This window comes from Conger conger, chromosome 7 (genome assembly GCF_963514075.1).
Source record: "Conger conger chromosome 7, fConCon1.1, whole genome shotgun sequence".
NCBI classification, from domain to species: Eukaryota; Metazoa; Chordata; class Actinopteri; order Anguilliformes; family Congridae; genus Conger; species Conger conger.
In genome coordinates this window covers 56006951-56022439 of record NC_083766.1, presented here as the reverse complement: position 1 = coordinate 56022439, position 15489 = coordinate 56006951, and positions in this window count along the sequence as shown.

Below are 15489 nucleotides of genomic sequence, written 5' to 3'. Positions count from 1 at the left end.
CCTGTGCAGTCAGACTTAGTTAGACTTAGTCTTGTCACACTATTCCCCCATCCCTCATCCCCCCAACACCCCCTGGTTATATCTAACATTGTACAAAATGGTGGCATGGACACATACATTCTGTATGCTCCCCGTGTGCATGGTGTCTGACCTATTCTAATCCTATGCTGTTTAAAATCCACACCGGTGCATTTCTGTGCAAAAAAAAAAAAGGGGGGAAAAATGGCAACATCAAATAGAAAATCTCACGGGCACCTACTCTGTAAAGTTCATGTTCCATATTTGAAAAACAAAGATAAGGTATCCTTTGCCTAATCCGTTGCCATGGTTGCTGCAGCAAGATTTAGAATAATAAATTCTGGGTTTGTAAATTCGAGCGAATCCTATGGAGGTTCTATAACAGTGGAATGAGGATAACCCGGCTGACAGGCTAAACCGCAGGACCAGACATCAAACCAGCAAACTCCCATTACTGACAATTGATGAAACAGTGTGTATCTGAATGGGCCTTCTCACAATACTGCACATAGAGCACAGAGACGGAATTACAATGACGGCAGAGGAACATGTGTATGAACCTGCGTGTGTGTGTGTGTGTGTGTGTGTGTGTGCGGTGTGTGTTTGTGTGTCTGAGGGGGTATGTGTGTGTGTCTGTGTGGTGTGTGGTATATGTGGAGTATGTGTGTATGTGGTGTGTGTGTCTGTATGTGGTGTATGTGGTGCGTGTGTGTGTGGTGTGTGTGTGTGTGTGTGTGTGTGGTGTGTGTGTCTGTATGTGGTGTATGTGGTGTGTGTGTGTGTGTGTGTGTGTGTGTGTGTGTGCGTTGTGTGTTTGTGTGTCTGAGGGGGTATGTGTGTGTGTCTGTGTGGTGTGTGGTGTATGTGGTGTGTGTATGTGGTGTATGTGGTGTGTGTGTTAACAGTGCTTAATATTCCTCATTTCGTTCCAAATGCACATGACAAAATGTGCGGTGGTTGAAATGTCAACTGTTCACATTGTAAAATTAACACCATTATTTGTTTTTTTGGAGCATTAAGTTAGTGTGTGTGACTTTTCTTTTCTGATCATAATTTGTTCCTGTGACCCTGCACCTTGCATTTGTTTGCACTTTGTCTGAAATATGAGAAATGTGTGCATTTTTTATACAAACAGAACAAATAACATGCTGTATCGAATAACAGCCATTGGTCTGTCTCTCTCTACCTACCGCTGTATGGAAAATGTTACTCAGTTTTAAATCTCTGCACTGCATCTTTGTACCTTGATTTAAAGTGTCAGTTTCTGAAGCATCTCAGGGGAATGAAACATCCAGGACAATATTAAAGGCTGTTTTTACATCTTGTATAAGTTATTTCCCCATTCCGGCACATTGCCTCTCTAATAACGTAAGCCGAACTCCGTGAGCTATAGAGTGTGTACGATTTGATACAGTACGCGGACACTGAGTGCTTTTTAAACACACCGTAATGTCGGGTGTAATGCGCTGGACTCGTAAACAAGAAAGTCATTGCCAAGGGCATATTGCTTTACTCTGAGATACGTCTAATGAATGAGCTTCACTTTCTACTAATCTGAATTCATAGCATTTATTATTCTTATTACTTGTGTTACGTACTGTGAGGGCGGACATTTGTATTTGTAATAAGTATGTCAGAGCCCTGGAGGAAATATGAAGAGCTGTCTGTTTTACACAGCGCAAGTTGTCCTTGGAATCACTCAATGTATTATTTATTTACTTTTTTTTTGTTCTTCGAGTTGCTATTCAAATGTTGTACTAAACCAAGGATCTGTTCAATTTGCCTGAGGTTTTTCTTCCTTGCCGTGTCTGTAATTCAGTCAAAAAAAATCTTCAGAGACCTGGTAGCAGCGTGCTAGTTACTTCTGGAGTCCTCATAAATTAGTGCAGCTTTGGAAAGAGCCAACAATGATAAATAGGTGCAGAATAAAATTCCACTTAAATTGCTTATTAGTGTTTGTGGGGTCCTCACCCGCTGGGAAGAATCAGTGTTCTGAGAAAACACAGTTTTTCACTGTTCATGAAAAACAAAATCAGTCTAAAAAATAATGAATAACTAAAAAATAAGCAGGGCTGCTGAATCCAGGATGCCTATGTCTTCGTACTCTTTGGGCACTGTGGCTAAGCTGTAAACATTACACTCTTGGTCAAGTTCACAGACACACGTCAAGCTTAGTCCAGGACTAAATTCCATTTTGAATGGAAATTCTCCACACAAAACCCTATTTAGTCCAGGAGTGAGCTTCATCTGTGTCTGTGAAACTGGCCCTATATTTAGGCATTAAGAAAATGCTCTGGTTCAGGCTAACTCTTACAGGCTACATTTTTCACTTAAGCACTTTACCCTCATGTGGTGTTCGGGTCAAACTTACCCATTTTACATTTTCAATGAAAGAAAAGTGATACTGGATACTATATTTTTAAACCAGAAACCTCATTCTCTGTGAAGAACAGTCAAAAGAAAAATAAATCATTGAGTGCCCATGCGTATTTGCCATATAAATGTAGGTCCCTGATCTGATGCTGGGGACAATTTGAAACCGTAGGTTAAAAGCAACAGATCGTGGTGAATATGAACCAAAAATGGGACTTCTTGTCACACTACTATGGGGCGACATTGGCTCAAGAGCATCTCTGAACACCCAACCCGTCAAACATCTAAGTGGATAGGCTACAGCAGCAGAAAAACAATAAGCTTAAGTCTAATAAATACCTAATGAAATGCTCACTGACGGTATATTCTTTTTGCCTTTCATTCACTCAGATTTGCAGCATATTTTAATGGGTTGGACACACAGCCCTTTCCACCATGTTATGTCATATTGCCAAACCAAAATGTCCTAAGGCCGGTGACCCACCTCCAACCCCATACACACTTGAGATGTGTACACAGGCATGCACATGCACAGTGCAGACAGGTATACAAATGCACAAGCACACACAGTTATCCAGCGTCATTTCACAATTATTTTTGAGAGATCTTTTTCATAGCAAGTACTTGTTTTGGGTTTCAGCTCAAAGCAATAAACATCAATAGTCATTGATGTATCATTTACCTTGTTTCATTTACATCCTCTCAAGATAAACATGATTCATGCCACCCATGTCTTCATTCTTCTACGAGGTAATTAGCAGGCATTAGCCATATATTGTAACTTTATTGTTTGGAAATGAAATAAAGAGAAAACAGAAACATACAGTATGGCAGCACACAGAAACCTACATATGCACGAACACACACACACGCACACACACATCGCATATACACATGCATACACAAGCGCACACACACACACACACACACAGAAACCTACATATGCACAAACACACGTACACACCCATTGCATGCACACATCACATACACACAGGTACACATGAGGGCACACAGAGAAGCACACACACACGCACACACGCAGACAGGAAGAAACCTGGGAGCGTTGCCAATCAGGACCAGGCCAGCTGTTGGGGAGACGTGTTTACAAGCACACAACCGCACCGCTCCAGGAAGACAACTCCCCTCAGTGTCAGCAGATCATGTGAAAACTGACAGTTTGTTCATTCAGCCAGGAGGATACGGACTGCTCATTCAAAATAATGCATTCCATAACATTGAAAAGGCGGTGGCGCACACTGTTTGTAAAAGTGGGTTAAAACATGCGTTATATCCCTGTTCAATATCATAATCAGATTAACGCATAATTCCTGTGGATTACTTCTGCAACTTCCTCCAAACAATAATTTGAACAGCAATGTAAAGAACTAGAAAGATAGGCAAAAGCAGGCATAAAAATGGAAAGTAGTGAACAAAAAAAAACTAAAAAAAAATTTTATAATCCACCTTCCTAGTCCTGTACTGAGCATGGGCATTCCTGCATGGTACATAACCTAGTTTCAAAATAGTGTAAATAATTTATCAGCAAACATAAGTAAATCATATGTCGTATGAAAGAGAGAGAGAGAGGGAGGGAGAAGAGATACAGAGCGAGAGGGAGGGAGGAGAGAGAGAGACAGAGAGAGAGGGAGAGACAGAGAGAGAGAGAGACAGAGAGAGGGAGAGACAGAGAGAGAGAGACAGAGAGAGAGGGAGAGACAGAGAGAGAGAGACAGAGAGAGAGGGAGAGACAGAGAGAGAGAGGGAGAGAGAGAGATAGAGGGAGAGACAGAGAGAGAGAGACAGAGAGAGAGAGGGAGAGACAGAGAGAGAGAGACAGAGAGAGAGAGAGGGAGAGAGGGAGAGACAGAGAGAGACAGAGAGAGAGGGAGAGACAGAGAGAGAGGTAGCACTGGGGCTCTCCCTGCGGCAGGCAGAGCTGCACTACCCAGGGCCAGCCTCCGGGGGCCCATTAGCGGGAGCCGAAGCAGCGCTAACGGGCAGCGCGCGGAGAGAACAAACCGCTCCTCTGCTGACCTCTGACCCAGGAACCGAAACTCCCTCATCCTCCTCCTGCCACCTCAGCAGGGTGTGTGTGTGTGTGTGTACACACAAAGCTGGCCTCCCTAGAGATGAGCCTCAACTCTGACTATGTACCACGCCAAATAAAAATGGTAGGTTGGCTTAATTCGGTACCAGGCTGAGTTGTGTCAGTCCAGGAAGGTGAAAAGCCAGTAGAAACACACCAGAGAGTATCCTCTATTAGCATGAACACACCTGCGGACTCCTGCTGTGTACTGTACTGTAGCAAGCGCTCTGTGAGGAATAACTAAAACAGAGATCTGCATTTCAAGTTTTATTATCTCCATGACAGCGTATAGAGTTATCATCCTGTTCCAGGCAAGAGTAACAGCACTAGTGTAAAATCAGCAGGGCCTTCCATTCAATTAAATTCAATTAAACTTTATTTGTAGTGCGCATTTTACAGAGACACTGTCACAACATTTTTTTTGGCAAAAAAACAGGGCTGACCCCCCAAATAGAGAGAGTAAAAAAGCACCCCAGTGGGGAAAAAAACAATTACTGTATGTGGAATGCCTGTGTGAAAGTAAATGAAACATCCAGGGTCCATATGGCACAGACAAGCTGTATTCTCCATTATCCTTTTAATCTCCATGCATTAAGCATTCACCAATAGGGAGAGCATCTGCTATAATGGGAGACCACCCTAAGCACACTTCAATACACCACACACATACACACACCCACACACATATGCACACACACACACACACACACACACACACACACGCACACGCGCACAATAACGCACCTACACACATACACTCGCGCACGTATTTCCAGTTCTCCCCGGGTTACCGTGCCGATAAATCGATGCTATCTCCGCCACGGTACATGTATGCAGTCAGAGGGGCCACGCGACCTGACTTTTACACCTGACTTTTACACACACACAGAGCGCGCGCGCTTTCATTCCGTCCGCAGGAGAGACGCAAGGCCGCTACGCTACATGCGCTACGCTACGCTCACCGCTTCCTCGTGACAGATCACCCGCCTGAGATTACAGAGCCCCGGGTACCTCCCCATTCATCTCCCGCCAAGTAACCCCAGACTATCAGGTCGTTCAACCTCCAACAGATATTCCTGAATCCATCCTCTCGTTCGTGTAAAAAAAAAAAAAAAACAAAGAAAATGGAGGTAGCTCGGGGAATTGATGGTCAGAGATAATGCCAATCGATACTCGCTAATCTCTCGGTTCCTGTCCGTTCCAGCTGAACCGAGGCCGGTGTGAAAGAACTGACGGCTCTCAGAACGGCCGGTGTTCTCCTCAAGGGCGAACGCAAACATCCTGCCTGCGCTCGCTGTGCGCTTTGTTCTCACCGGCGGCGAGCGCACTGTCAGAGCGCGTCACGCCCCGCGCTCCTACAATAGAGGCTTCGCAGTTCCATTGAAAACGGCTGTTTGCATTTTAATTGAATTTCAGGAGGTTTACCTGCCACTGGTTTCCCTCCCGCTTCCTTCAAGGGAAGCTAGAGTTCAAAGGTCGACCGCCTCCTTCACTGGAGCCTCCTCCACCTTTTCCACAGCTATTTGTGTGGAACAGTGGTCTCCGACCCTGATCCTGGAGAGCAAGAGGATCTCGTGGTTTTCATTGTTACTCTGCACACAATGAATCCATTAGAGCAGTTGATTACGCAGTTAATTCGCCTCCTCTGGTTACCTGGGTCTCAACAGGGTGCTGGTTTTAAGGTGAAAACAAAAACCAGCAGAGCCAGTCGCTCTCCAGGACCAGGGTTAGAGACCACTGGTGTGGAAGCTAGCTTTAGAACAGGGATGCACTACAACGGTCGATTCTGTTTCAGGATTTTGGGCTAGCTTCTGCTCTTAATTATTTAATTATCTCAATCATATCTTGAGCTGACATTTGCATAAGCACCGACTACATCCAAAGACTGCAAAGGTATCCTAAAGATTTTACTGTGCTCAAGTACAGGAGCGAACAGGTGCCGTTTATAGAGCTGTTAGAAAACTAAAACTAGAAAGCAGCACACACATTGTTGTACACCCCTGCCGTTAACTGATAAATTAAATGAAAACTGAAAGGTACTGTGACCACATCTATTGCTATTGCTGCCCGTCTACGTTTGATAGTGCCTGTGATGAAACATTTTGTCTTTGTCGGTTACTGCTGCCATTCTCAATTTTTATACACATCAGTAGAAATATTTTTACATAATTTGCATTTGAGTGTAGTTTGCCAATACGTTCTTTTGAAAGATCTGTGCAATGGAGGAAATCAAGACTTTGAGATTTTAAATTATTTTTTATCCTGAAAATAAAAAGCCCACACACTACAAGTTTTTGTAGTGGTAATTTGGAACCTGAATTAAATTCAATTTGTTCTTATCTTTGCTTTATGAATAAATGGAAATACTAGTTGTTGTTCCTTTTCTCCACAAACGCAGTTTGATAAGTCAACTATTTTGTGAAGAAAAAGGCAAAGACATGTATTAAATCACGACTGAAATTGAATGTTAATTGAATCCAGTCCTGCGTTTCAAGCTTATGAAACATTGCATTTACATTTCAACCAATCACTGGTACAACTGTGTTCAGTGGACAGCCAATCAGACATGAACTTTACACCCAAAGTAAGACATTATTTTCCTGTTTAGACATTTTATAACGGTAAACTTACATCGTTATCTCCAGGGTTAATGAATGTTTTAAATGCAAGAAAAAAAATAAGCGATTGCACAGGTTTGTTAGGGAACGAGGTTTCCACTGACCTGATAACCTTCTCATAAATAACCTTGGCAGCTAAGCAGGTTTGGGCTTGGATAGTGTCTGGATGGGAGACCCCGTGGGAAAGCTAAGTTGCTGTGAAAGCAGTGTTGGTGAACCAATAAGATGCTGTGTTGTATGAAGGTGCCATATCTTGGTTGACCTGAGGTCATGACTCACTGTGGTCAAAGATCGTGAAACTTTTACGAAAGGGTCGGGGCCAGTTTTGCTGACACAGACTAAGCCCAGACTAAAATAGACTTTTAATAGGGATGCTCCAATTTAGTCAAGAAGTAAACTTAATCTTCAAGAAGCCCTAGGTCTCTCCCTGTATTCTGGCAAAATTCTCAGAAAAAAACCTGGTTCTAAACATCTGGCCACCTAATCACACTCCACATCTGATGTCTGCGTACCCTCTTCCATTCTCTACCTACTGAAAATGCATGCTAACTGTGGACTGTGTATCCTGAACTCATTTCTTCATTTGTATGCCTGTGATAAGTCTGTGGCATACAATTATGCACATCTAATTCCAAACACAGCTGGACACTGCAACTTAAAACCAGAAAGCAAGATGGAAAATGTAAGATAATGAATGTTGATTCTGTGCAAACACAGTGTAAACAAAACAACAACAAAAAACTCATATCAAGTTGTATTTCATTCATTGAAAATATAGACTTGGTAATATAAGCAAGAAAAAAGAAAACACCCTGACATCACCTCCACAGATGAATTCAGTTTCAAGGAAAACGCAGCTATGAACAATGGAGACAATGTTTATACTTTACAGAACTGCCAATTAATCATAATTGTTTTGATCATAATTGCTATTTTTATGCCACATACTATATAGCCATGCCACACAAAGATATCCGCATGTCACAGTGAAACAACTCCTGGCAAATAAGGATGGTGCGCAGTGCGAACAAACGGTCGAAATGCCAAGGCTTGCCGTCCGAGACAGGCACGAGATCATGGAGATATTTGTGAGGACAGGAGTAAATGGAGGGAGACGGACTGCGGGCTTTTAAAGAGAATCAATCGCGTGTGTCAGGGGCCAGTGACTGAAAAGACAGGATCAATTCTCACAGAAGTGCTGGTCTGTTCTCTGTGCGAGACGGTGGTTTAATCTCAACGTTTTGGACAAACAAAAAAAAGTGTTTCGTGCGCTTGTGCCATTCCTTCGGCTTGGCCGGTCAGCGGCGGTTATAACTGACTGACGGAAGACTCAAGGTAGCAATTACCGAGCCAGAAGAGCAACACCTCTTTCTCTCGGAGATTGCGTGTGGACAGAGCCATCGTTGTTACGTGTTCACATCCAGTGGAGGAAACCTACCCTCTGGCTTCGGTACGCGCGATCACTTATCTCATCTACCCATTTTCCTTCGCCCTGTTTTCGTTTTACTTTTCTGAGGAAGTATCCCAGTGTGAAGTGAGTGCGGGAATGACGATACGAACGACGCCCACGACACATTGCCTCGATGCGCCTGCTCGTAAAGGCATCGGCATTATTGTTTTGCCGCAAGAACAGAAAGCAACGGGTTTCATCTTTGCATTTGAATCTGTTTAAATGCTGAAGTATTGTCTCTAGGTAGCCATATATCCATTCTCACAAGGGAGGCGGCGTTGGCTGTATCGACGTGACTGCCACGATCGGGGGGTTTAAAAGACACATTAAAGTCATGCGTTGGATTATTCATCAAAGTGCAACGCGAGTTTCCCCCTTTCTTTGTTGCCTTTTGACATCAAATCGATGCAAATCTTCGACATGAAATCTACGCAGAGCAGCCTCGGGTTTTTTTTGCAGCACTGTTTCAAGTTTTCGAGCCATTTTTTTTTAACCCCTTGGTGTTCAGTTTCATTCACTCAATATACACTCCGTGGCCACTTTATTAGGTATTTCTTTGAATTATTTCTTCAATGTATTATTGGTCGTCTGCTGCTGTAGCCCATCCACTTCAAGATATTATGTGTTCTGTGTTCAGAGATGCTCTTCTGCATACTATTGTTGCAATGCACTGTCGCTTCCTGTCGACTTGAATCTCTCATTAACAAGGCATTTATGTCCACAGAACTGTTGCTCACTTCAGCATTATCTGGCACCAATAATCATTCCATGGTCAGAGTCAAGATCACATTTCTTCCCCATTCTAATTTTCTGAACCTCTTACAATTTGATTTGACATTACTTTAAAGACAATCACTGCACACAACAGATTGTATATATGTCCCATGTATTTTTATATGAATCTTTATTTATACAGGGTCAGTTGACTGAGCATGCATGCTCTTTGGCAGCAATGCCATGTTAATTCCCCCCTAAGTAGCCAAGCCTGCATGTCTTTGGACTTAATACATTTGGCACCCAACATGAAGGTGAGCATGCTCAATTGTCACCCCTAGTTTTCAGTCCAGATGACAGCCAAACTGGCTTAGAGCAGAGTCAGAGGAAGGCCTTTCATATGCGCCTTTAGCATGCAGTCCATAGATCCTCAATTGACCAGCAGGGGGTGCTAGATAGCAATGAACACAGACCCCCTAAAACCACTCATGCTAATTATGACAGTTACCTATGGAGCTACCAGCCACAGTGGGTACTGTCACGGCCCAGATTTGATCTGAGAGCGTGGGGCTCATTCATACCGTACTCCAGTGTAGCTTCTTAACCGAGTGAGCCACTCAGCAGCCTCATGACCAGTCAGTGTATTCTCATTAAGGACAGTCATATCATCCATCCATCCATCCATCCATTATCTGAACCCGCTTATCCTGATCAGGGTCGCAGGGGGGCTGGAGCCTATCCCAGCATACATTGGGCGAAAGGCAGGAATACACCCTGGACAGGTCGCCAGTCTATCTCAGGGCACACACACCATTCACTCACACACTCATGCCTACGGGCAATTTAGACTCTCCAATCAGCCTAACGTGCATGTCTTTGGACTGTGGGAGGAAACCGGAGTACCCGGAGGAAACCCACGCAGACACGGGGAGAACATGCAAACTCCGCACAGAGAGGCCCCGGCCGACGGGGATTCGAACCCAGGACCTCCTTGCTGTGAGGTGGCTGTGCTACCCACTGCACCATCCGTGCCGCCCAGTCATATCATATAAATGGTAAATGGTTGGCATTTATATAGTGCCTTTATCCAAAGGCACTGTACAATTGATGCTTCTCATTCACCCATTCACATACACACTCACCCACCAACGGCGATTGCCTGCCATGCGCGGACCAGCTCATCAGCCCTGTAAGGCGTCTTGCTCAGGGACACTTCAACACACCCAGGAGGGGATCGAACCAGCAACCCTCCGACTGCTCTTACCTCCTGAGCCAATGTCGGCCCATAGAGAAGCCCACTGGACACAGAAAACATCTTTGCACTGAGTACCAGGGAGTGGCAGTCTAAGTACAAACACTTACCCCTGAATTATGTAAGAAGATTGAGAACACAATATTTGTGTTGAAAGAAACCAACATTTCCCCTGCTGGTAAAACTGGTCCCTGGCTGCACCACCTGTGTTGCACCATATGAATCAACATATTACATTTTTAATCCACGATGAAATTGCCCATTAAATCTTAATGCAATATCAACATGCCAGGCGCACGAGGGGGCATCTGTTACTAAGGAGCGGGCACCGGTGCTCAAGTCTCATGAGTATTATGACTGCCCTTAAAGCACAAAGGCAGACTGTTGTGATTTCAAAGCCCCTCATGAGTGAAATCACAGGTATTGGTTGAAGGACTACGACCTGCTGGGCTGTGTGTTGAAATGGCAGGCCCACGAAACCTTTCTTTTCATCGCTCCGTGTCGGAGAGACTGTCCATTCAAAGCAAGGACAGATCACTGTATTCTTCCTTTCCAATATGTGTCTGCTGCAATATGTGAAAATGGCTTCCATTTTGTCTGTCCGTGTAGTCAGTACTGCTTTATCTTTTCATTTGTTGATGATATACACTCTCCAAGCACTTTATTAGGTATTTATTAGACTTATTTTTTATACTTCTACTGCTGTAGCCTATCCGCTTAGAGTTATGATGCGTTGTGTGTTCAGAGATGCTCTTCTGCATACCACTGTTGTAATGTGTGGTTATTTGCGTTACTGTCACCTTCCTGTCAGCTTTGACCAGTCTGCCCATTCTCTTCAGACCTCTCTCATTAACAAGTTGTTTCTGTGTGCAGAACTGCTGCAGACAGAAACAGAAGATGTTTTTTGCACGATTCTTTGCAAACTAGAGACTAGTGTGCATGAGAATCCCAGGAGATCAGCAGTTTCTGGGATGCTCAAACCACCCTGTCTGCCACCAACTATCATTCCACGGTCAAAGTCACTTAGATCATATTATTCCCCATTCTGATGGTTGATGTGAACATTACCTGAAGCTCCTGACCCGTACCATTGCACTGCTGGCACGCAATTGGCTGATTAGATAATCGCATGAATAAGTAGGTGTAATAAAGTAAAAATGTTTGTAATAAAGTGCTCGGTGAGTGTATAGTCAGACCCGGGACCTTCTTGCTGTGAGGTGACAGTGTTAAGCACTGTAGCTCCCTGCTACCCACACTACAGTCAACATCCAATAAAATAGAATAAAATATTGTTTTTGAAAATATGTTCCCCCTGACCTTCACATTTTGGCATGTAATACACTTTCTAATTATGTAAAAGAAATTCAAATACTTGTGTCTCAGGAGGTTAAGATTATTTATGCTCACTGTGTATGCATAGATATATGTAAATATGTAAAGAGAATAGAGAAGCTATCGATGTATGCTAGTCAGTTCCAATGTAACCTACCTCAAAAATCTGCAAGAAAGTAAGAAGAAAAAAGTTTTACAAACTTCCTAATAAATATTTTCCCAAGAATCCGCAAGAGACATTTCATTATTTTCAACAGTTCCCCCATCCAGTTTAATTTAACTGTTCAATGCACTGTATGTGCAGGTTGCTGATCCTGGGCCAAATTGGGGAACTTGTTTCCTGTTTCAGCTGCACCTTCATAGCCAATCCTACCGCTCTAGCCGTGCCCAAACGGACCGTTTGTTCAGCAACCAGAACAAACCGGGGAGTCAAGACCAGACAAGAACGTGTCATCCTCGTTCGGTCGCGGTGTGAATACTGCCTGTGATCTGCAGGAACTGAGGAGCCGAGCCTGTCTAACTGAGGGATTGTGGGAGCGTTTGATTCGCCCGCAGGGAGGACGCAGCAGGGTAAACCAGAACGCGTCAGGCGCAGAGATGTTTTGGAGAGAGAGAGCTGGAGACTGCATCGCAGCTTCTAATGGCCTTCCAGATAAGAGGCTCAGGCCCCATAGCAAACCAGCCGTGAGGTCCCAGGCCCTCACTGTTGCACGGCTCCAGTCCACCTGAGAATACAGGCCCCTCTCTCTTTCTCCCTCCCTCTCTCCTTCCCTCATTCCCCTCCTCTCTCTCTTTCTCTCTCCCCTCTCTCTCCCTCTCTCCTTCCACCCTTCCCCTCCTCTCTCTTCCCCCACCCTCTCTCTCTTTCCCTCTCCCTCCTTCCTTTCCCTCCTCCTTTCTTCCCCATCCTCCTCTCTTTCTCCCCCTCCCTCTCTCCCTCTCCCTCTCCCAACCCCTCCCCTTTCTCCCCCTCTCCCTTCCCCTCTCCTACTCTCTCTCCCTCTCCCTCCCTCTCTCTCTCCTTCCCTCCTTCCCCTCCTCTCCCTTCCCCCACCCTCCTCTCTCTTTCTCCCCCTCACTCTCGCCCTCCCCCTTTCTCCTCCTCTCCCTCTCCCACCCCCTCCCCCTTTCTCCCCCTCTCCCTCCCCCTCCCCCTCCCCCTTTCTCCTCCTCTCCCTCTCCCACCCCCTCCCCCTTTCTCCCCCTCTCTCTGCCCCTCTCCTTCTCTCTCTACCCCTCTCTCTGTGTCCCAATACTCAAAACCCAGTATGGGGGAAGGAGATGAGTGGAGGATTCATTTTTTCAAGTATTGGGATGCAACCCCTCTCTCCCTCTCTCCAGGTGGCACTTTTTGTTCACATTTTCAATGAAAACCAGTTTTTCTGTATCACCGCCATCTGAAGAGCAACACCGCTTCGCAACACTCCACAGGGGAATGCAGATTTTTAAAGCAGCAAAGAGGGAGAGAAAGAGGGGGAGCGGGGGGGTGGGGAGAAAGAGAGATGTAAATAAAGAAGTCACCCGAAGTAAAATGGAAGTGAAATGGAAACCTTAAGGTATGCTGAAGAACAGGGATCATCAAATCATGGCCCTCGAGGTCCAAGAACCGCTGGTTTTCCACCCTCCCTTTACCTGGGAGTCAGGTGTGAAGACTTGTTCAGTTAATCACCTGGGAGAAAAGAAAACCAGGGCCGGATTTGGAGTCGAGGTCCAGATTTGATGATTGCTGTTGTAGTAGAAGCCTCTGGAAGGTGCAGGAGAAACCACGAGGGTGACACAGAGACTATTGCTGCCAATACACATGTGTGGAGATAACAACAGGGCCACCTTCAGCCCCGACAAAATGTAAAAACATTTATTTCAATAGAAATGGTAGCACGTCCGGTTTCAAACCGTGGGCGGACTGATTGACATAGTACATTTTGCTCCAATGCCGTCTGAGAAGGCGTTCCCCGGCCGAAATCATTATTGATTCGGGCTACACCCCCGACAAACCCACCAGACAGGAGCAAACATTCCTCAAAGCCTTTTGTAAAACGCTGCACACCGTTGGGAGAAAACATATCGTTCAACACAGAAACCGTAGCAAAACGTTTTCAGACTGAACACGCCCCTGGTCACCCGGTTCTCTGTAATTGTAGGTTACTTTACACCATTTCGGCATTCTGTCTTCCTGGAACGCATAAACGGTATAGTGCCATTAACTTTATGGGCGAGAATATTACCCCCCAGCCCCCAAATCAGATAAAATATTAGAAAAATGTATCATTGCTTGAGGCAGAGAATGGAGTGGGAGCACGGTTTAGATGATGCAGTGTGCTGGATTTATACCAATTTCTTATTGGCAAATGCGCGCGGTAAGTGATTACCAAGATAAATGCCTTTTGAAGGTTTTTATTGAACTAACGTCATACCCAGACACCCTATTAAATGCAAAAGAGGAATTTCATTTTAAACGCGGAAGCTTTTCCTTCACTCCCTCCCTCCCCCGTGGTCGGAAAAGGCAGAACGAATAATCTATAATTGAAGTGGAACTGGGCTTAGGCGAGCTACTGTTTACCGCTTCGTCCGCGGCAATCGCCGCAAGTTTACATTTTAATTGACCTACAGGTTCACAACTGCGAGTGAAAAAAACATGCAAAAACGCTAGCTCGCTTACTCGGCTTTCCTGCAACCTCCAGAGACCTCTGGCGCAGGTCTGGCTCGTCTGTTCCATCTGTATCTTGCGTTTATTATCTCCTAGGGCTCGTATTAACACGAACATTAAATCTCGATTATTTCGCTTCTGACACGACTGCGTATCCCAGGTGAAAGGCGACCCCCGGCTCACCGAAGGTTTAGCGACAACACAAAAGCTACGCATCAGTCGGATTACCGTAGACACAGACACTCCCTTAAATCTGTCAGATTTTTTTCCACAGTTCAATCCACTGAAGACCGGGGTTATCCGGTGCTGTCAGACCACATTGCAGTCGGGGAACCCGATCTCAGTTGATATGGCGAAAAGGTCAAAACAACGGAGCGAAAACATTTTACAGTGTAATTGGTAGAGTCAAATTTGTTTTTTTCAGTGTCACCTACACTGAACCTACACACACACTCACACCCACATGCACGCGCGCACACACACACCCACACACACTCACACACTCACTATCTCTCATTTTAAGAGGCAGGTTTTAAACTACACTCACATTATTAGGTAAATCTGTACGCCATCTTGTTAATACAGCAGGAACTAAATGCATAAAAGCATGCAGACCAAATGACAGAATGGGGAAGAAATGTGATCTAAGTTACTTTAACCGTGGAATAATTATGGGGCCAGACAGGGTGGTTTGAGCAAACTGCTGATTTCCTGGGATTTTCACACAAAAAAAGTCTAGAATTTGCAGAGAATGGTGTGAAAACCCCCCAAAAAAACATCAAGTGAGCAGCAATTCTGTGGGAAGAAACGTGTTGTTAATGACAGGTCAGAGGAGAAGGGCCAGACTGGTAAAAGCTGACAGGAAAGTGACAGTAACACAAATAACAACACATTACAACAGTGCTATGCAGAAGAGCATCTCTGAACACAGAATGCGTTAAACCTCTAAGTGGATAGGCTACAGCAGCAGAAGACTTAATAAGTCTAAAAAATAACTCC